The sequence below is a fragment of the Sciurus vulgaris genome (genome assembly GCF_902686455.1).
Source record: "Sciurus vulgaris genome assembly, chromosome: 7".
NCBI classification, from domain to species: domain Eukaryota; kingdom Metazoa; phylum Chordata; class Mammalia; order Rodentia; family Sciuridae; genus Sciurus; species Sciurus vulgaris.
This window is the reverse complement of record NC_136467.1, coordinates 79,067,059-79,088,288: the sequence shown is the minus strand read 5'-3', so window position 1 is coordinate 79,088,288 and position 21,230 is coordinate 79,067,059. Positions and strand designations below refer to the sequence as shown.

The 21,230-nt window shown below is 42.5% G+C and overlaps 1 protein-coding gene across 1 annotated transcript in view; it reads left to right on the top strand.

The window, feature by feature from the left end:
- Positions 1–5,065: 5,065 nt before the first annotated feature.
- MRAP2 (melanocortin 2 receptor accessory protein 2) overlaps positions 5,066–21,230 on the top strand; it is a 38,890-nt gene continuing 22,725 nt past the window's right edge. Inside the window, exon 1 of the mRNA XM_079148061.1 lies at positions 5,066–5,238. The gene's annotated coding sequence lies outside the window, so the exon portion shown is untranslated. The remainder of the gene's footprint in view (positions 5,239–21,230) is intronic.

The following is a 21,230-nucleotide window of genomic DNA, read 5'->3' as shown; positions in this document are numbered from 1 at the left end:
AGGATGTGGATATGATGGATGGGTTCCAGCCAGCAGTACTAAAGAACCTGCAGTTATTCTGTAGTGGCCAGCTCCCACGTCAGCTCTGTGGTTGGCATTTTGGGGATTGCAGCTAGGTCAGTTCGTGTTTTATGATGGCAGGAGATATATGGGCTGGCTCATAAGCTGAAACCAGAAAATGAGGTCGAAGGCTGCAAGTGAGCGGGATAAGTACAAAATTCTCTGGAGGCAAAGGGGCCAGGAAGGGAAAGGTGACTTCCATGAGAAGATGGAGCCAGGCTGGCCATTGCCTCCCTGTAGGGGTTGCCAGGCAGGTATGTGGGCTTGCAAAAAAGAGAGGGGGCAAGACTACATGTGGGACAACACTCACATAACTGTAACCACCAGTGTTAGAGCTGGACTCAATGTTTTTCCATTCTGGAATAATTCTGGCATGACTTGTATCGGCTGTGATACAATATAAGCAATAACAAGAAACAAGCTTGTCTCTCTCTTTCATTTGCTGTCAGAGAGTGGATGGGCCCAGAACCAATAAACTGAAGCTTCTCATTATTGTGTGATAGTAAACATACAAGAAGTCACTAGATATTCACTCTAAAAATGCACCAGTTCAATTTTGAGGAAAGGAATATGCAAGTGTTAAAGCCCCGGCTATTCATGATCCCTATTAGCCTATGATTTCTCCTGGTGTGCGTGTGCTCTCTTTCTCTCTGGTAGTATAAAATGTATTCTAGTTGACATTTCAGAGTGGTTCATCGCTCCATCTTCCTGACTGAATGCCAAACGTGAACTAAAACACATTAGAGACTTTGTCTGCCTGGTGGCACACTCTGTGGGTGGATGTCTGTACAGTTCCACTGGAGAGACAATAGGATGAGAATCAAGAGGGAAGCTCAGAGGGCATGCTCAAACACTGGAAGGGAAAGAATGGGGTGGACATCACTTGGAGGGAACCTGTGTGTAAGCTTCTGCAGGGGTTGCTCTGCTTTGGCTTGTGATCCATGGAATAGAAAGAAAAAACCAGCAAGTGAAAGCATCAGATGTATATTCAGGAATGATTGCACTAATTTAAAAAGAGTTTACAGTATAAAATCAAGGCCAATCACATACATCCAATTGATGCCAAGAAGTAAGAAAGAAGAATATAATGAGGAACAGCCTTCAGATTACTTGAGGAACAATGTGTGGTGAGCTGCGGCCATGACCAAGTGGCAAATGCATGATCAGAATGGCCAGCTGCAGCCTGTGCTCCTCACGCTGTAGAGGCCTCAGGTTTCTGAACTCCTGTTCTCCTGTTTAGTTTCTGAAATGTAAGTGAGCAGGAAAAGGAACCTGTGTTCTTGAAGAGTTGTGTGTTTTCTTCCTTTGCTAGAGTAATTCACATGTGGTGTGTGTGTGTGTGTGTGTGTGTGTGTGTGAGAAAGAGAGAGAGAGAGAGAGATCTGGACAAATGATAGATTACCCTATTCACTAAAGAAATCAATCAAGTCAGAGGGTAGCTGTGTCATATTATTTATTTTAACATCTAAAAACTGTCAGTTTTTCTTTCATTGAAACACAGCCAGGTTTTCATGCCTAGACATATTAAGTATTTGCAAAGTGTCCTTCTTCTTTGAGATAGGTCTTGATTTTACTGCTTCCTGCAAGAATGCTGGCATAGGTTTGAATCAATAGGCAAGTAAATTTTGCCATCACAGGTCTTGAGCAACTCAGAGCCTCTTCTTTCTGGATCCTGAGAGCAGCCAGCTGGCCCACTGCCAGAAGGCCAGTCAGAGCCCACGTTCCCTTATTGTCTACTTCCTTTTCCTTATCTTCGGTCCTTTTTAAAGTAGTACCTCTGGGTATTCTTCCAGTTCATTCTGTTTCCAAATCTTTTTTTATTAACTCAGATGCTTGGGAACATTCTTGTTATGGTTCATTGCTATATTTTTTTTTCCACGAAAGACATCTCCACTAGATGGTATCATCTTGAAGAAATGCAAAGTAATATACCTTATGTTTTCTTTTATATCCATCCTGCCCTTCAAATAAGTTCCCCAATCCCTGGAAGGGCCCAGAACAATACAAAATACTCACTGTTGAATGGATAAATAAGTGAATTTCCCAAAGGATAATTCAGGTTTATTTTTTTTCCCTCCAGAATTCCCTTAATTTACTTTCTTGTTTTTTTCTCTAGCCTCTTATTTTGTTAGTTATTTCCTCTTTCAGTTCTGACTTCAACTTCTTTCTCCCTTCTGGATCCTTGTTCTCAATCTATAAGCATGTTTAAATCTCCATTCTGAAACAAATGAATAGTAAATAGTAAAGCAAACACAATCTTTTCCTTGACTCTGCATCCATTCATTTACTCAACATGTTTGCTTTGCTTATGTGCCAGGCACTGTCCCTGGTGCTGGATTGAGATAGAAGAGTTACTGCCCTCATGGAGCTAGTGAGAACATAAAGATAATAAACAAAAAAAGCTACAGTTCAATACTAGGGTTAGGCCAGTATATCCCAGTGGCCCTTCCAATAGGTTAATTAAATCTTGGTGACAGGGTGTGGGATAGATTTGAGCCCTCCTGGCCCCTGGCCTCCCACAGGAGGCATTTTTGGGGGTTAATGGACTCCATGAAGCTCCTCCATGCACCTTTTATGATGTGTCCTTGCTTGTCTTTCCAGCCTCATCTCCCCAGTGCTCTGGTCATGCTGTAGTCTTACTGAATGTCATAGCCATCCTATGAATGCATTTTATTCTTTCGTGCTTCCAAGTTTTTGCATGCATATGCTTCTTCCTCTGTCTTTTATCTGCTTCTTTTCATTATCATTATAACAAACTATTACACATCTTCAAAATTAAAATTATATTCTTCCTTCTCCATGAATTCTTACTGTAATTTCTCACTTCCTATCACCAAAGGTGAAACAAAAAGCTCCCACTGGGAATCTAAGAATCTCTTTTATAAGGGTCGTAATATTAAGTTTTGATCATTTCTTTGCCTGTTTGTCTCTTTTACTAGATTATAAGCAATCTTTAGGTCAAGAACTAAGTCTTAATCATTGCAATTTTCCAGGTGCCTGGTACACAGCTCAGCACAATAAGTGTTTGCAAATATTTGTTAAAAGATCAAACGAGATCAGGAATACATGCGTGACCGAATGAGGGGAAGTATGAGCTTGTGATTTAAAAAAAAAAAAAAATGCATTTTAGAGGCAGATAGTCCTGGACTTAAAATCCGGTTCTATCAATGACTAGTATTGTGATCTTAGGCAAAGTACTCTTAAGCCTCCGTTTTCTTATTTCAAAATGGAGCAAACAGAATTTACCTTAAGGTAAACTATTGTCCACTTATATTGACAAGCAATATCTATAGCTACATATAGCTCAGCCTTGCCCCTAAATTTCTATAGGTTTTAAAGATATTTAGGAAGGAAAAGACAAAACTAAACAACAGTGAATCTGTGTTCTTGCAGCTTCGTTTATTAACAACAACCGACTCATTAAATGCCCACTGGATGCAAGACATGCTGGAACCTATGGAGAGGATAAATATAAAACAGCCCTATGGGGTGTTAAGATATATAAAATAAACTCTAAAATAAAGTAGAAAAGGCAGGTGCCATAGGAGAGGTATTTGATTTCCCGCAAGGGTTCATTTGCAGCTGGGCAGTAAGAAAGGCTTTCTGAAGGAAGTGGCATTTGAGATGGACCTTGAAGGAATGGTAGAAAGATGTTGCTGACACTGAGTAAAGAAGTCAGGAATGAATGCTGAAAGAGAAGGTGAGATTTCTAGGGCAGACATGTGAACATGATGTTTCTACCCAGATGCTGCAGTTTTGTCTTCTGAAACTAACAGTTAATGACCTGCTTTTTCCACATGGCAGTGTCCTGACTTTTTGTCTCATGAACTCCTGGCACTCTGGCCAGAATGAAACCTCCTGATGCTATCCAGCTAAGGCAGAGACTGGCCTGTCACGTGGCTGGCCTTCAACAGTGGCAGTTGGGTGACCTTGCTCTCTGAACTCATTATACCCTGATGATATATGATGTAGGCCCTACTGTATGGTGATGGATAGCATCCCCACAAAGAGGAATGTGAAACTAGAACGAATCACTGTAAAGATTCAAGAACCACTAACTTCTCTCATCACAGATGGACTAATTATGTAATTTAGAATTAAATTTCTGTGGATGAGGCAGAGGAACACACACATATGCTATAAAGACAGTTTTCAAAATATTTCATTTTACATGGGATAATGAAACTACTTTATGAAAAATCAGTGAATCAGATGTCATTTCCAGAAATTCTTTCCTGGTGCTACCAGATTGAGTTACCCATACTACTGCCAGCCTGCGTGTGCAATGCGATGGCACATTACCCCCCTCCCCCCACTCTCTTCACTTCTTATTCCACTGTGAGGCCATCTCTGACGATACTTTTAAAAATTTCACCTGATCTCCAAACCTTATCCCATTTTCCTGCCTTATGTTTCATGCAGAGAGCATTTTATTTGTTATGATTACGGTCTGTCTTTTTTATTTTTTAATATAAGTACTAGGAAGTTGTATTTGTAGTGCCCATATCAGTGTCCGACATGCAATATGGACTCAATAAATATTTGCTGGAAGGGAGGAGGAATGAACCAAGCCTGCTAACATGAAAGTACTCTTGTCTCAGTCCTATCCCTTTGGGACCTATTGGGAGACATTTGATTGCCCACTGGTATCCATACCTGTGGGCAGATGGAGACTCTAAAATCGTAATAGTAATTAGGCTGCCCGTTATGGAGGATCTTACTGAACTTGACTCTAATGCCATAAACCTCAATTCGTGCTACCCCATTTCCTCTCGCTCAGCTCAGGAGCGCGTTACCCAAAGTTGGCCCCAGGGACCCGCCGCAGAGGAAGGGATGGCCAAGACATCTGTGAGATTCTTCTTTTCCCTTTCCTCGGGCAGGTTCTGATAGAAACTAAGAGAGACGGGGTGTCCAAGAAAAGAGTTCTGCAAAGATCACCTCCTCTCGGCCTAGGCGCCCTCGGGTTGAGGAGGTGTCCAGGACGCTCCAGTACCGGACCGGCGCCCAGCGCCGCCTCCGCCGCAGGTCGGGAGCGCGCGTCTCCGCCGCACCGCGGCGCAGGGAGCTACTCGCCAGCCCCTGGCTGCGGGAGGAGGCGGCGGTAGCTGCGGCGGCGGTGCTCACGCACCTCGGAGGAGCTGTGACCGGCGGGACTCGCGGGCCCGAGCGCGCCAGCCGGTAACCCCGGGCGGGACGGGGCACCCAGGGCCGAGCTAAACCCGGGCGCGGGATGCGTGCGGTTCCGGGCCAGTCAGTAGGACTCACTTGGGTTTGGGGTGGTTTTTAGTTTGGCGTGGGAGGGAAAGATCAGGGTTTCGAGGGTACCAAGGAAGAGAGTGTGGATCCCGTGAGACCATCTACTTTAAACCTTCCCTGCAGCGGGTTGATGTGCTTGGTCCCGCCCGAGGGTGTCCGAAAAAAAGGTGGAAGCCAGGGCGCTCCGCATTTGGGTGGGCTTTCTCCCGCAGCTCGGCCGGGCAGGTGAGAAAACTTTCCTGGCTGCTAGGGCCTGCCTGTCTCCGCCACTCAGACAGTCGTCCTGGACTAGAAGACCCTGCCCCTCCGGGAGAAATGCGTTGTCCCCCGGCCCCAGGCGCGCGCCCGCCGCAGTGAAGAAGGTTCCCAGAATGAACCCTGGCTTGACGATTTGTTCGGATTGGGGAGCCTGCCTGCAGGTCTTCTTACTAATTAGAGGGATGTTATGGCTTCATCCCGCCTTTCTTTTCCATCCTTTCTGTGTAATGAATTGAGGAAGTCTTATTAGAAACCTATTTTGAGACTTTGTGGTCTCCACAGCGTTTTAGATGACTTGGAATCTCAGACATTATAATCAATTTGTTTTGTAATCAAAAGAAGCTTGGAGGAAAGTGTCCATGATACGCCAGGGAAGAGAGAGGGACTCCTATACGTAAATTAACTCCTGGGAAAATAGCCAAAGTAGCAGCATTTTCCGTGACAGGTGAAGAAATTAGAGGGAGGAGGGGGTCTGGAAACTATGACTGTGAATCTGGTGTGCTTGTGTTCATCACCAAGAACAGGTGCTGGAAGATGGCCTGCAAGAATAAGGTGGGAAAGGGGGAGACCCTGATAAGCTTTATTCCCATGAGGGAGATTATCCAGTGTTTATGGAAGGTGAGGCAATATTAACAGGTAGCAGGATAGACAGTGTTGTCTCCCAATCTATTTTTTTTTTTTTTTTTTAATGGTGCTGGGGATTGAACCCAGGGTCTTGGGCATGCGAGGCAAGCACTCTACCAACTGAGCTATATCCCCAGCGCATTACTCCCAATCTTTATCTTTCCTTTCAAAATGGAAAGTCCAACCTAAACATCTCTGAGAAGGTCTGAAAGCCTGAAACTGAACTAGATTATTTGATGTTCAAGTGACAGGCATCCTAGAGCAGTGAAATCATGTATAGTCCCCTTTACACAGGTATAGAGATGAAAACAGGGCTAGGAACCTTTCAAAAGAATAAGTGAGTCCTGGTGACATTCCAGAACAAATTCTTTAAGAAGATAGCTCAGGACCACTGAGAAAAACATTCACAGAGATAAATTATACTGACCTAACTTCTTTCCCTTTTCTAGACATCTACTGGGCTGTAGATTTGGGTGTGCAATGTCTATTGTTTTCTAAATGTGAGTTATGACTCATTAGAGCAATGATGGGTAATAATACCAGTTTGGTGAATTGCAACCAGCATTTCTAAAACATGAAACTCAATCTGAGGGAAAACATCAGAGCACACTGCATGAGCTGAGGTATTGCTTTGTGAACTCGTGTGTGTGTGTGTGTGTGTGTGTGTGTGTGTGTGTGTGTGTGTGTGTTGTTTATCCTGCTGCCTCTGCATATCTACCGCTGGTTGCTACCTTTCAGCCTTTCAGGCTAACCCCACCCTGCTTACAGTGGGGACCATCTTCTATCTTGCAAATGACTTGATCACATTCTGGAAAGGTTAGCTTTTCATTTCTGTTGGCTCCCAGATGCTGAGGTGTGTAACCAATCAGAATTCACCTCTGAATTCTTTATTTTTGACTTTTTAATGTCTTTGGGGTCATTAAAACAAGTTGGCCAGGAGTTTCCTAACGCACAAATTCCATTAGTTCTCACAGCAAGGTGACTTATTTCCATTTCACCAATCGAGTTTCCAAAGCCAGGGACCTACAGATAAGTTAGTTACTGACACCTCCCATCAGTGGACAGTCTAAAGGGTGTCTGGCCCTCACAGAGGCACTTTAGGCAGTCTCCTGCTATACCTAAGAAGAAGGAGAGGAAAGGGTGGGATGCAGAGGGCTCTGTTCCTGTCCCTTCTCCTTCTTGTTATCACTCACTAAGAGAAAGACATAGAGGGGGCATTGATCAGAGTTGCAGTAACTACAAATCTGGGAGGGTAATCCATGAGACCCATAATACGTTATGTGTGGACAAGAGATAATAATAGTAGAATATGTGGCTCACTGTAGGCTTAAAGTTCTGATTATGCATTGAGGTTCAAAGAGTCAATCTAAAAAGTAAAAAATGGAACAACTCCAGCAGTTCATGTGAAAGATAAAATTTTCAGTTTTCAATACATCACAAATCCTGAATGAATCAAAGTGTAAAGTAGCTGCTCAAAAGCAAACTTGAGTTGCATTGATAAGGACATGCCTTTTCTTATAGACATTTGTATGGAAGTTATTAAGTGCCGGGCACCATTAGGAATGTTTCACAATTGTAACGCCACTCCTGTATTTGCACCCACTTAGCAGATGAAGAAATAGAGGCACAGAAAAATGAAATAACTTACTCATGGTCATGTAGTCAATATATAGTACAACTGAGATTAGAATCTGGGCCTCTAACTACAACCGCTGCCTCCTCCCTGTGGTGTTTGGATGAAAGGAGCCCCAGGTCCTCTCTACTCCATGTAGCATTCTGGGCAGCATCCTTATAGAGACTGGGGACAACTTCAAGGAATCTGGGAGTGATGGCCTACATAACAAGGGTCTGGAAACCAGGTCGTAGGAGGAACAGGGAGTGTAAACTTGACAGAGAGAAGTTTGGCCAAGTTTTGAGGCCAGTCTTCAGATATCTAAAGAGGACGGAGTAAATTTGTTCCTAGTTGTGGAGTTAGCACTAGCAGTCAAGCCAATGCTGAGTGATCCGTCAGGACTGCACAGAGGAGGGATTCTTCACTGGGTTAGTGGAGGTGTTGAATTTTATCTCTGAAGGCCCTTTCAATGCTCAACTTCCTCAATTTTATCAGAAATATTGGAGCAAAAAATAACTTTAAAAATAATTGTAAGTTAATTCTAAATTTGTGTGTGTGTGTAAATAAAACAGGGTACTACTTAAAGTTTTGACTGAGGCACACTTTTTTGACTGAGGTTCATTGAGCTTCCAAAGAAAGTAAACGTGTCAGAATAGATATTTTGAGAACTTTCAGTAACTTGTGAACCCACTGGCCACTTCAAGAATGTGAGAGTTGGGTCTGGAGATATAACTCAGTGGTGAAGCACTTACCTAGTATGCATGAGACCCTGGGTTCCCTCCCCAGTACCCCACCTAAAACAAACAAGCAAACAAATGTTGAAAGAAATGACTTTGTTGAAGACCTTGCTGAAGAGATGTCTTCATAAAGGTCTGTGACTACTTCCTTTATCCCAAACCTAGTGATGGGGGCTTTCAAGCGATCACAAATTTACCTGTATATGTGTGTTCTGCTTTTGGGACTCAACATGGTGGCCTAGGCAACTGGATCACCCACTTTCCCAAGTTTGGTGGGGCAAAGGATGCCTGAAGATTTCCTGGGTCCCGTAGGACCACATGGGAGGGAGGGCTGGTCAGAGAGTAAGAACATCTGAGATCCTAGTTTCCAGAAATCTAGAGGCAGAGGAAGGAATGAGCAGCCAGCTGAAGGAAGATGAGCATCACTCGAGCACCCATGAAGAGAAAAGGTGGAGATGGCTAATGCTGGCCTGTCCTCCTGCCTTGATCTTTGGAGGGGTGAGAAACTGCCAACAATTGAGTGAATGTGGAAAAAAAGAAGTCAGCCTTTCCCCAGGTCTCTCAGGAGGCAGCACACAGCAGGACCTTGACCAGGGAGGGTAGATTTCATGTTATAATCAGGTCAGAGTTTCTTTTGTGTCCAAAGACTGGACATTTTAATTCTTTTGGGACTTTGAAGTAGTTGTGCAAGCAGAAAAGTCATGGAATCTGCTCCAGCGTTTATTGGAAGGGAGGGAAGATAAATCCCTGAATACACTTTATGGGATGGTAGAAAACAAAAATAAAATAGACATTTGATCAGGTGGCATAAGTTGTGCCAGCTCATAGAAGAGGTTATCTATGCTTTGATTAAAAGAGTAAAGACTATCAAGCTGTTTGCTTGATATTAAATTTACTTCTGACAAAGGAAGATTTAAAGTCAGAATCAGTTAAAAGAGAAAACATTTACTTGTCCAGAGAGCAAAAGAGTCCTTTTTTGGAAGACTGGTCCATTGAATGAAACCACAATAAATATTTGAAGGACAAATTTCACAAAATTACCAATATTCTCATGTGTACGTTATTCTGTTGTTCATAGTTGGAAACAATTTTCTCACATGATTTTATTTTCCCCAAAGTCATGACTTATCTTCAGACATCAGGATAGCAAACAATCATGGAAAAAAAATTGATACTTTTCCCTTGGGAGTGTGAAATGTTTAAGGTTTTATTATTTGGTGGACCAACTTCCAGATAAGATGGTCATGTTATTTTTGGCTGATGTCAAGGTGCACAGTGATTTTTTTTTTCTTGATTGAAATATGAAGAATGCTTAGTCCTATTGGAAAAAGGGGGCAGTTATGTGTTTTTGCTTCTTTACTTGCAAACATGATTATTCATTCATTATAGTGTTGCTGAGATGTGTAATAACGCAGAAGGTGAGAGTCTCTTTATGAGGTGTTAACATTATGGAAGTTAAGCGGGGTGTGGTGGCATGTGTCTGTACTCCTAGCTACTCAGAAGGGAGAATTGCTTGAGCCCAGGAGCTCAAGTTTAACCTGGGAAAAAAAGAAAAAAATATGTGGAAATTAAAATATGGATTTAATTGTTGCTCGTGTTTCTGTTATCAAGACCTATGTAATTATTGCCTTACCAGAGGACATTAGTAAAATTTTATACCATTTCAAAAGTGAAAATAATTAATATGCTTCAAATAATTACTCTCCCCAGTGGTGCATTTCTTTGTCTCAGGCACGTCCGTGGTAACAGCAGAAACACCAGGGGAGGCAGAGCGGCTGAGGGTGGTGCTCCTCAGGGCTGGCTGTAAGTTGCCCGGTGGATCAAGAAAGAAAAATCGAGACACACATGAGGGGACGTGATTGTGAACATTACCTGCTTTTCTACAAGGCTTTGTTTATATTGTTCCAGCAGTAATAATTCTATCTTGGTTGAAAGAAAAAATGTGGGGAGGGGAGAAGCAGAAATTTAAGATAAAGACCTAGAAACTGTGTCTTATAAACCTACATTCTACGAAATTAGCCTGATGGGAGGGGAAAGTTAACTCATGTTCCTCAGAGTCTGAAGCAGAGGCCAAGAGTACCAGAAGCATGATATATATGTTTCATGTATATGGTATGTATTTCATATATCATAAAAAACCTGATGTATGTTTATCATGAATATTCACTTTATATTTGCAGTTCACCCTGTAACGTACCTTTACTACTTATTTGACATATAAAGTAATCCATCAAGTCTGTTTATACAATTGAGCTCCAGGAAGATGAATCAGGTATGTTCAGAGACTTAGGGGCCTATTTGGCATCCTCAGACCTAAGCAGGGTGAGAGACCCTACTTCCAGGCCTCGCTTTACAAGGCCCCTCTCTGACCATCGGCTGGCCAGGTCTCCCTGCAAGCTGAGAATGTCATGGGCTACCTGGAGCCTGCACTACACTTGCTCCACCTGGCTCTGGTTTGCTTGTCATCGGCCACTGTACTGAGGTGACTGTGATTGGGATAGGTGGAGGAACTAAAAAAAGACACTCACCCTGGTTTTAGAACTCCAGACCAGGGAAGGTAAGAAGGTCATTAGAAAGTAAGCTTTCTTACCAGGTGCTGTGGTGCATGCCTGTAATCCCTGAGACTTGGGAGGCAGAAGCAGGAAAGGATTGCAAGTTTAATGTCAACCTCAGCAGTTTAAGAAGGCTCTTAACAACTTAGCGAGACCCTATCTTAAAATAAGAAATAAAATGGGCTGAGGAAGTCACTTGTAGATTAAGTGCCCCTGAGTTCAATCTCTGGTAACAAAAAAAAAAAAAAAAAAAGAAAGAAAGAAAGAGCTTTCTTGTTGCTCTACCTCAAGCTCTTAATTAAACCTCTTATTTTACATTTCCTTTACTGTGGAACAGAAACACCCAGTCCCTCTCTTTTTTGCTTGCTTGTCAAAAGAATGATTTAGCTTAGGGCTGTAGAGAATGGCACGTGCTGCTTGAAGATAGATACTACTAGCAGGAAATACAAACTAGACTTGTTTGGCAAGTCATCTTCAAAGTGACTTTAGATATGACTGATCACACTCTGTAATCTTATTGTGCCACATGCTTCAAAAACTTCACTAATTAAAATTTAACGGATGGCTAATTCCCCAGTACTGTGAAAATGGTCTAATTAAAATTTTTTCATTCATATGGCCATGAAGTTTAAAAACTGCAGCTGTATAGATCAGTATGAGTGTTCAGTGAGAGAGAGTCTGATTTATATTCTCGTTATTAAAATGAGAGATTCAAGTCATCCATGCCATGGGATTTGAGAAGAGATCCTTGTGGGCTGAAATAGTTAGGCAGGACTCTATGGAGGAAGTGACTGAGCCCTGCCCTCCAGAGAAGGCAGGAATACAGAAAGAAGGAGAAAGAAGTCCAGCGCGGCTGGCAATAGAGGATGGGCAGAGGCTCAGAGGACTATTTCTGAAGGCTCCTAGCTCAGGTTCCTGTGCCATAATGAGCCCCTTTTTTCTCAAAGACCTTATTGAACCTGCTGTCTGTGTCATCAGGGGTGTGTGTGTGTGTGTGTGTGTGTGTATTTGAGAGGGTGAAGTTTAATAGGGGAGAGGATGGTTTCAAATATAAGCCCTAATTCTTAGAGGGCACAGGCCTCAACTTTTTGATTCCCACTAAATCTCTTATAGTGAAGCTCAGTGTGTTTAAAATATCCTTGTTGGTCTTAATTAATTCACACTAATTTTAGTGCTTCTTGTCTTTAAAAGGTGTGATTATTAGCACTTAATAAATGTATTTGTTGAAGATGGAATATAGTGGGTTGGATTAATGACTTTTTGGAAATGGTTTCCTTTTCAAAAATATATTTGACGTTTAGTTACAATAAGAGTGATTGGGATGGCTGGTGTTGTGGCTCAGTGGTAGAGTGTTGTCTTGAATGGGTGAGACATTGGGTTTGATCCTCAGCACCACATACAAACAAATAAATGAATAAAGGTATTGTGTCCATCTACAACTAAAAAAATTTAAAAAAAAAGAGTGATGGGATACAACAAGTCAATTTTAATGGAATTTCTAATTCAGTTAAATGACAGTTTTCTTATGGCAGTTTAATTCATCAGAGAACATTGTTTTTCAAAAACTAATTTTAGCATCTATATGTTTGTTAGAGCTGTTCTGACAAAATACCATAGACTAGGTGGCATAAACAACAGGAATTCATTTTTTCACATTTGGGCACTGGAAGTCCAAGATCAAGGTGTCTGCAAGGCTGGTTTCCTCTGAGGGCCTTAAAGGAAAGCTCTGCTCCAGGCCTCTCTTCTTGGCTTGCAGATGGCCATCACCCTGCTGCTAGTCGCATGTTCATCCCTCTGTGCATGTACCTGGTGCCTAAGTCCTAGTCACCTCTTTTTACAAGGACTCAATCAGATTGGAACAGGACCTACCTTAATGGCCTCATTGTAACTTAATCATCTCCTTAAAGGCCCTGTCTCCAAATATAGTCACATTCTGAGGCACTGGGGATTGGGGTTTCAACCTATGAATTTGGCGGGGGGGGGGGGGGGACAGTTCAGCCCATACATAAAAGCACCAGACACACGCATGCATATTCATATGCACATGCACCTACACACACACACACACACACACGTGATTTTTGCAAAGAGACACATTGAGTTAATGACATGAATAGAAGACAACTTGGTATTTTACTAAGTTACAGAATGATAGATCTGAAAGGAACCTCATCACCTCCTTTTCAGTCCTTTTCCTTTGCTTTCTCTGGAGGTGATTATTTAAGCTGTAACAGGTGACTCTCATGTGAATGCAGAGGAATGCAGTGTAATTTGGATCCACTTGGAAATGTCTACATGCTGTGACAGTATTGATGCCAGACTATCAGCTTACCTCTCTTGGGGAGCCTTTACTGTGAAACTGTATCTTCCCTTCCTGGAAGGTGTTTAAGATGCCTTCTTAATTTATGAAATTATCATTGTTAATGACAGTCATTTAAAAATTTTTTTCCTTACTAGACAAAATAAAAATGTTGGCAACCCTATTCCACGTCCAAGAAATTCAGCTAGTCTTCATAAAACATTCCCCAGAGACTAGAGCCCATTTAAAGAGATCAAGGTGCTTCCTCTTTGCCTTTGGGAAGCCTCTGACTTCACAAATGTAATCCCTGAGAATGACCTGAAAGCTTCGTAAAGAACACATAACAAAGTTCTCCTGAAATAAGGTGGGCTGATAACAACAGAAAGTGAAGCTTATAAAAAAGGAGATTTGGGGCAGGAGTTGTGTTTCCAGATTAGTCAAGGACCCAGCACAGGTATTTGTTAGCTGCTGGTGACTCCTGTGGTGGACAAGGGAGTTCCTCACAGCTTAGTGTATTCATTTTACTTGAAAAAGGAAAGTCTAGAGGGTTCTTCAGAGGAGCAAAGCTGGGTCTTTGAAAGTTGGCAGGAGGAAAACCTCACCCTGGGAGAGGTGCCCAGCTGTCCTGGTGCCATCTTTCCCTGCTGTGTTCCTCTTTTGCTTTAGACAGCTCTTGACTAACCTCTCCTTGAGTGCATTGATTGGGAAGAACTACACTACTATTACTTATTATTTTAAACAATTTTAGAATTTTACTTTATATTTTTACTTTATACTTTAGAATTTTACTTTATATTTTGGTAAAATATTCAAAGCATAAAATTTACCATTTTGAGTGTACAATTTGGTAACATTGTGGATATTCACATTGTTGAGCAACCATTACCACTATTTATTTCCATAACATTTTCATTATTCCAAACTGAAGTTCTGTATGTGTTAAACAATAACTTTCCATTTCCCACCAACCCCCAGGTCCTGGAAACCACCATTCTACTTTCTGCCTCTATAAACCTAGATACCTCACTTGTCTAAGTGGAATCATGTAATATGTGTATGGTTTATTTCACTTATTGTAATGTGTTCCACATTCATCTATCTGGTTGCATGCTCAGAATTCCATTCCTTTTAAAGAGCCGGTCATATTATATTAAATGTATATACTATGTTTTGTTTATCTGTTCATCCATCAGTGGACGCTTGGGTTGTTTCCATCTTTTGGCTGTTGTAAATAATGCTGCTGTGAACATGGATATACAGATACCTGTGAGTCCCTGCTTTCAGTTCTTTTGGGCACTTATCCTAATGTGGAATAGCTGGATCACATAGTCATTCTCTGTTTAAATTGAGGAATCCCCAAACCGTCTTTCACAGTGGCTGTACCATTTTATATTCCCATCAGTGAGACACAAGGGTTCATTTTCTGCATCCTTACTAATACTTACTATTTTCTGATATATGTATTTTTGTACCAGGAATTGGACCTAGGGTACTTAACCACTGAGCCACAACTGTAGCCCTTTTGAGACGAGCTCTCACTAAGTTGCCTAGGGCCTTGCTAAGTTGCTGAGGCTGACTTTGAACTCATGATCCTGCTGCCTCAGCCTCCTCAGCCACTGGGATTACAGGTGTGCGCCACTGTGCCTGGCTATTTTCTGATTTTTGATAACAACTTCCCTAATGGGTATGAACTAATAACTCATTATGAAGGATTGCTTCTTGATAGTTGGTTCTTTGACTTGATTCTAATGATTTTAAATAAATTTTATTGAAGGCTCAGGAATAGAGCAAAAATAAATAGGCAGTCCTGGCAACTCAGAAAACCTGACTGTAATAGAGATGTTGGCTTGCGCTTCTGCTAGTACCCTCAGTAGTTCTAGGATTTTTTTTTTTTTTTTTTTTTTGAAGTACAGCTCAGGAAAAGCAAGAACCAGAAAGAGGCAGGAGTTAAAGGTGTGACTGCTCTGTGGTAGGGACTGCAGGCTCACCAGGGGAGGCAGTGAGAGGACTTTGGTGTTAAGATGGAAGACAGGTAGTGTGATGGCCCATGTGTGGGGTAGAGTAATAGGGTCCTGTTTAATTTTATTACATAACTCCCTTGTCCTCATTCCACATTCACCAGCTAATCTTCTGATCTTAAATTTTGTTCCCAGACTGTGTAAAACATGTGCTTTGGTCTGCCTGACTATTTTATTCCTTATTGTAATTCAACAAATGAATGCTCTGGTTATAAATCATTCCCTGTGCTTGATCAGTGTGACTCACTCCCAAAAGGCCTTTGCACCCCTGCAAGACTGAAGATCCTGAAGCTGCAGTTAGGGGCTAAGGTGCAGTCCTTACTCACCTGCCAGGAGCCGTGAGCTCACAACCCCCTTGCCTCTCAGGGCCATGCCTCATCTCTTCTCCATAAAGCCTCTCCAGTTGAAGGTTTTACAACTTCTTTCCTGTGTTCTATCCCCATGTGGGCATAGCATTCTTCATCCAACCAAAGTCTCTATTAGAATGGAAACCACTGTTCTCAGGTTCAGGGATAGAAAGGAGGGAAGAAAATTATCTTTTGGTTTCTTAGCATCATGAAAAACATATTCCACAAGCATGCATGCTGTGACCCAGGCCTTGTGCAGTTTCTTAGTCTGTTCATGCTGCTAAAACAAAACACCTTAGACTAGGTAACTTATAAACAACAGATATTTATTTCTCACAGTTCTGGAAGCTGGGAAGTTCAAAATCAAGGCAGATTTGGTGTCTGATCAGGGCCCAGATTCTGCTTCCTAATTAGTGCCTTGTTGCTCTGTCTTTACATGGTAGAAGGGGGCAAGAGAGCCCACTTGAGCTTCTTCTCTAAGGGCACATTCACAGGAGTTGAGTCCTCATGGCCTCCTAAAGGCCCCACTCTTAATACTGTGTATTAGGTTCCAACAAATGAATTTGGGGGTGGCACCAACATTTGGATCTAACATGTGGATTGCTGGAAATTCAGTAATGAGCAAAGCAGAGGAGGCCCCTGTCCTAATATAGTGTTTGTACAAAAAAGAGTCCAGAGGAAAAGATAAGGCCAAGGGAGGACTGGTTAACACTGTTGTAGTGTAATCTTTACTGTGCTGTATGGGAAAGATCTGTTACTATGTCCAAAAATATCTCCACAGTTTAAGGACAGACTTGGATTCTAGGGTCTAAGTGTTTAGGTAATAAGCATTTTCTGGAGTGAACTGGTAAGTACTACAGAACCAGGAGACAATAACTGAAAAATTACTTTCTAGCCTATTTACTACTATACAAGTACACAGGTCATAACTGGAGAGGTAGATTGATGGGGTCCAAATTGCTTGTTCTCCCTGAGGCCCTGGTTGATGAAGGGATGATGCCCTCTTGATAATTTAGTGGGTCTCTATTTCAGGTGGGGTTGAATATCTATCTGAGTAAAATATGAAGTCCTGTTTCTATTTTTGGAAGTTGTTCTCTTATCATTGATGATGGTTTTAAGATGAACATATGGGAATATGTTTTGTTCCATGTCCTGCTCTGGAAATAAGTTGCTGTTATTCTCTGGAGAAGTAGGGATAAACTGGAAGATATGTATTAAATTTCTCTGTTAGCTGTCAGTCACTGTGTTTTTGGAATCTTCTGGGTAACCGAGTACTTTCTATGAAATAATAGGGAATGGTATAGAACTTGATAGTATAGAAAAATTTGAGAAAGGAGAAGCCCAGGGTGTGCATGTGTGTTTTGATCTGGCTTGGATTTAGTGGCCAGAGTGTTGGTCCTCAAAGTAAAAGCCATGCTCACGTTGAAGGACATTCCCAGACATCCTGGGACTGTTTAATTGGAGAAGAAGAAAATCCACATGCTGTGAAGTTTCTGACTTAGATGGATTCAATAGAAAAGTATTACACTAAATTTGGCCTGAGGATGCCTCCACATGAGAGTCCTTATGGAAGGAACTGCAACCTAACAATACATAAACGAGCAGAGCCTAATTTAGGAGTATGATCTCATAACAAATAACAGTCTCAGTCAATCACAGTGGCTGAGTTAAATTGCACATAGGCGGCCAACTGATTCAGAGAACGCAAAATGCCAAGCTGTAACTGATTCCACTGTCCCTGTACCTGCCCTCTCCCTCTGTCCATCCATGCAGCCTGACTACTTGGCTAGTGAAGTTTTTAGAACCTGTTCTATTTCTGAGAGCTGTGTGATTTCTGAATCATTCTTTTCTCAGTTAAAGTTTTAAACTTAATTTTTCTGAGGTTTTTCCTTTTAACAAAAGAAATTTGCAGATTTGGGAATCAAAGTGGCAAGTGCAAGTACAAGGTGGTAGTACACACAGAACCATCAAAAGGAGAAGCGAAGTGGGGAAGCACATCTGCATTGAGGAGTGCCGCCCTGTGAGGAGCTGCGGGGACTGAAGCCACGGGTCCTGGCTGGCATGTGTGGCCTTGTGGAGTTGCTGGCTCTGGCCTAGCTGGGAGCCAACTCATAATCTTGCAGACTCATATTTTCTGTGTGTACCTACCAACCTGGACATGGGTGTGCTGCGTGCACTGGCCGTTCTGACTTGGGTGTCTGATCACACTTCTATGAAAGGAGGAAATTAAGTTTCTGAAGTTCTGATCTTGGGACTGCCCAGCTACCCCAGTGCTGTCTGGCTGGGCTTTGCCTTTGCTAGAAGAAAGAAAAGGTGATGAGTCATGAGGTAGCTTTTCTGTGTTGTGCTGCAGGTGGCTAGCTGTACCTGGGAATGAGAGGAAGAAAGAAATGAGAAGAGTTAACTAGTGAGAGAGAACTTAATGGCCCAGGCCAGAAATGAAGTTGGTAGTATTGCGTGGCATGCCTACTTCTGGGGATTGAGAATTAATGTACTTAGGAATTTGTGTGTTTGTGTGTGTGTGTGTGTGTGTGTGTGTGTGTGCGTGCGCGCATTGGGAAGGGAACCCAGGGTCTTTCACATGCTAGACAAACACTTTATCATTGAGCTGCATCCATAACCCCACCATTGGGAATTTTGGTCTCAAGTCTGAACACCATTATCTTTACAAGCTGGTCACTATGGAACTTTGCATCTGTGGCATTGACTAGCAGCTTCTTGGAGTGCCTTTCAGGTGCGTGTATGTGTGTGCAGTGAGTGTACTCATATTTCAGTGCTTCTGGGCATCTCTTGGACTTCTCCTTGATGTGCCAGTCCTATACCCGAGTTGGCAGGCACTTGAACAACTACCCCTTAACATGAAAGTAAAGGTTGCTTAACTCCAAACAGCTCCTTGGTGTGTGTATCGTCATAACCCATCGTGGACATTGATGAAGAGCCTCTGTTCACTCCATGGAAAGTTCCACATCTGAACACATCTCTCCAAATTCAGGGAGGTGTGGATTAACTGGGTGATGGCTGGTAGGCAGGTCGGGTGTGGCTGGAGGAGATAGATCTCTGGGCCATAACTTTGGGGTTTATATTTTGTCCCAGGTCAGTGGAGCTCACGCTCTGCTCCTGTTGCCACGTCCGGAGCTGCTTCCTCTATCAAGCCTTTCCATCCTGATGTTCTGGCTCACCCTTGGGCCCAGAGCTATGGAGTCAGTTTACCTGAATTGAACCTCTATAACTGTGAGCCAAAATAAACATTCCCTGCTCTACATTGTTTTTGTGAGGTCTTTTCGTCACAGTAACAAAAAAGCTAATTGAAACAGAAGGAAAGATTGGATAATCAGAAGGGGTGAAAGTGTTGGGATGTGGGTAGGAGAGGCGGGGATAGTTTGATGAAAGCTGTCTGGCACCTGCTAAGGGTGATTTTTCTGCTTGGGTTGAGACTGAGATCTCCCAGCCCTGCTCCCCCATAGGTTGCCTTGATTCAAACTACCTTATAAACACCTAAAATAGGTATTTGTTTCTTTTCGGGTGTGGCTTAAAGATGCAAACCTAATTTTCATTATGCTTTTGATGGCAACAGAGCTTTCAGCTGCTCAAAAGGGCAACTTATCTCTCTGCTGCTCCAAGGAGCTTGTTTTTTATTGTGTGTGGGTTCCCTCTGCCCCCCCTCCTCACCCCCGCCAAAAAGCTTGTTTAGGATGCGTTTCCTGTCAAAGAAGTTGTTTTTTTTTTTTTTTTTTTTTGGTGCTGGGGATTGAACCTAGGGCCCTGTGCTTTTGAGGCAAACACTCAACCAACTGAGCTGTCTCCCCAGCCTGAAGAAGTTATTCTTAATGAAGGAGATCTCATGGGGCGGTGAATGCAGTGCAGCAGGGCACAGGAGGGCAGCCCCCTGCAGAGCCCCTCTGCCTTCCTGTTTGTGGGAGAGCAGCTGCCAGCCCTCAGCACCCTGAGAGTGAGTCTGGTTGTCAGACTGCCTCATTGCGTGTAAGCCAGACACTCTGCTGTGGTGAGGATGTCAGGCTGTGGGAGCTGCTGCCCCGACATGTGGGCAATTTCTAAATAACAAACAGATCCAGCTTATGTTTCAGCAAAGCTCAGAAAGGCAGCTCTTGCTGTCAGTAAGGGTCATGATACAAAACACTGCCTTACCACAGACTTCTGCTTGCTTTTTGTCCTTGTGCATCTATCTGATGGCCTAAACTGATTAACCTGAGACTTGGATGAAAAAAAATGTTACCTCCTGGACTTGTTCAGGGGCACTCGATGACTGTTTTAGAGGAGAGGCCAGAAGCTGTGTCCTCACAACATTTATTTGGGATTCAACAACTGAGAGGAGATAGAGAGTCAAGGAAAAGCAAAAGCCCGTCATTTCATCTGAAGGCTACCAAAATGGGGACTGCTTAGGGCGAGGCGATGCGCATTTCACTCTGCATCCCTGGAGGGCCTCTAGGCTGGCTCTGGTTTCCACTCACCCTAACTCCATGTGTTTGTCAGGGCTTTCAACTTCTCTTCCCAGGGCCTTTCTACTTTCAGGATTTTGGCACATGGAATTTTCTTACCCTTACATAACACCCTTTAAAAATCTATCCCTATGGTTTATTTAGATGAAAGGGAAGGGTGCACAGAAAAGAAAAAGAAAGTGTATAAAAGTACTTTCTCTGTGGTAGAAGGCAGTTGATATTCCCTGACAGCTGACTCTCAGACACAGACATATTTAATTCACTAATCCCTGACCAACCCCGTGAGGGTGGTGTTACTGATGTTTTCTGACCTGAGAGAACAGCAGAATGACCTGCTGGCCCTATGTCCCTGGCAGCCACAGAAGGGGGGTGTCACCATTGTGTGCTATGCATGGTGGGGGCAGGGGACAGGGGACGGGGAGAATGGTTCTAGTGTTCCTAATGTGCTGCTTAGAGGGAGGACTGACAACCTTTTCCATCTTTATTTTTTTTTTTTTGTTTGGTGTGCTTTTTGCTATTTTTCTCTTTTAGACAAAGCTTTGTGCCTTCCTCTGCTCTGCTTATTTCATTAGCTATAACGTTGATTTCCAGTAAAAATATGATCAAATCAGACTTCATCTTATTTCCTTTACCAAAAAAAAAAAAAAAAAAGTATTATTGCCATATTTCTCATTTGGTGGAACCGCATGAATCCCAAACATAAATATTGGTCCTCATAGCTTTTAAATAATCGGGACACATTTATTACTTTATTTATATAGAACACATGGATGAATTAACCATATGATAAATTTGATGGGAATTGGCTATCTGGGAAGTTAGTAGTGTCTGAAGAACAAACCTAGGTTTTTCTGTCCCAGACCAGCACTTCTTCGCTAATAGTAATAGTGCTGGCTATTACCTATTAATCTTAACCTGAGTCTTGGTTATTTGCTTTTCATTCAACATTGTAATTAATCTTTACAGTAATCCCAAATCCCATGAAGTAGGTATTATTACCATCTTATTTT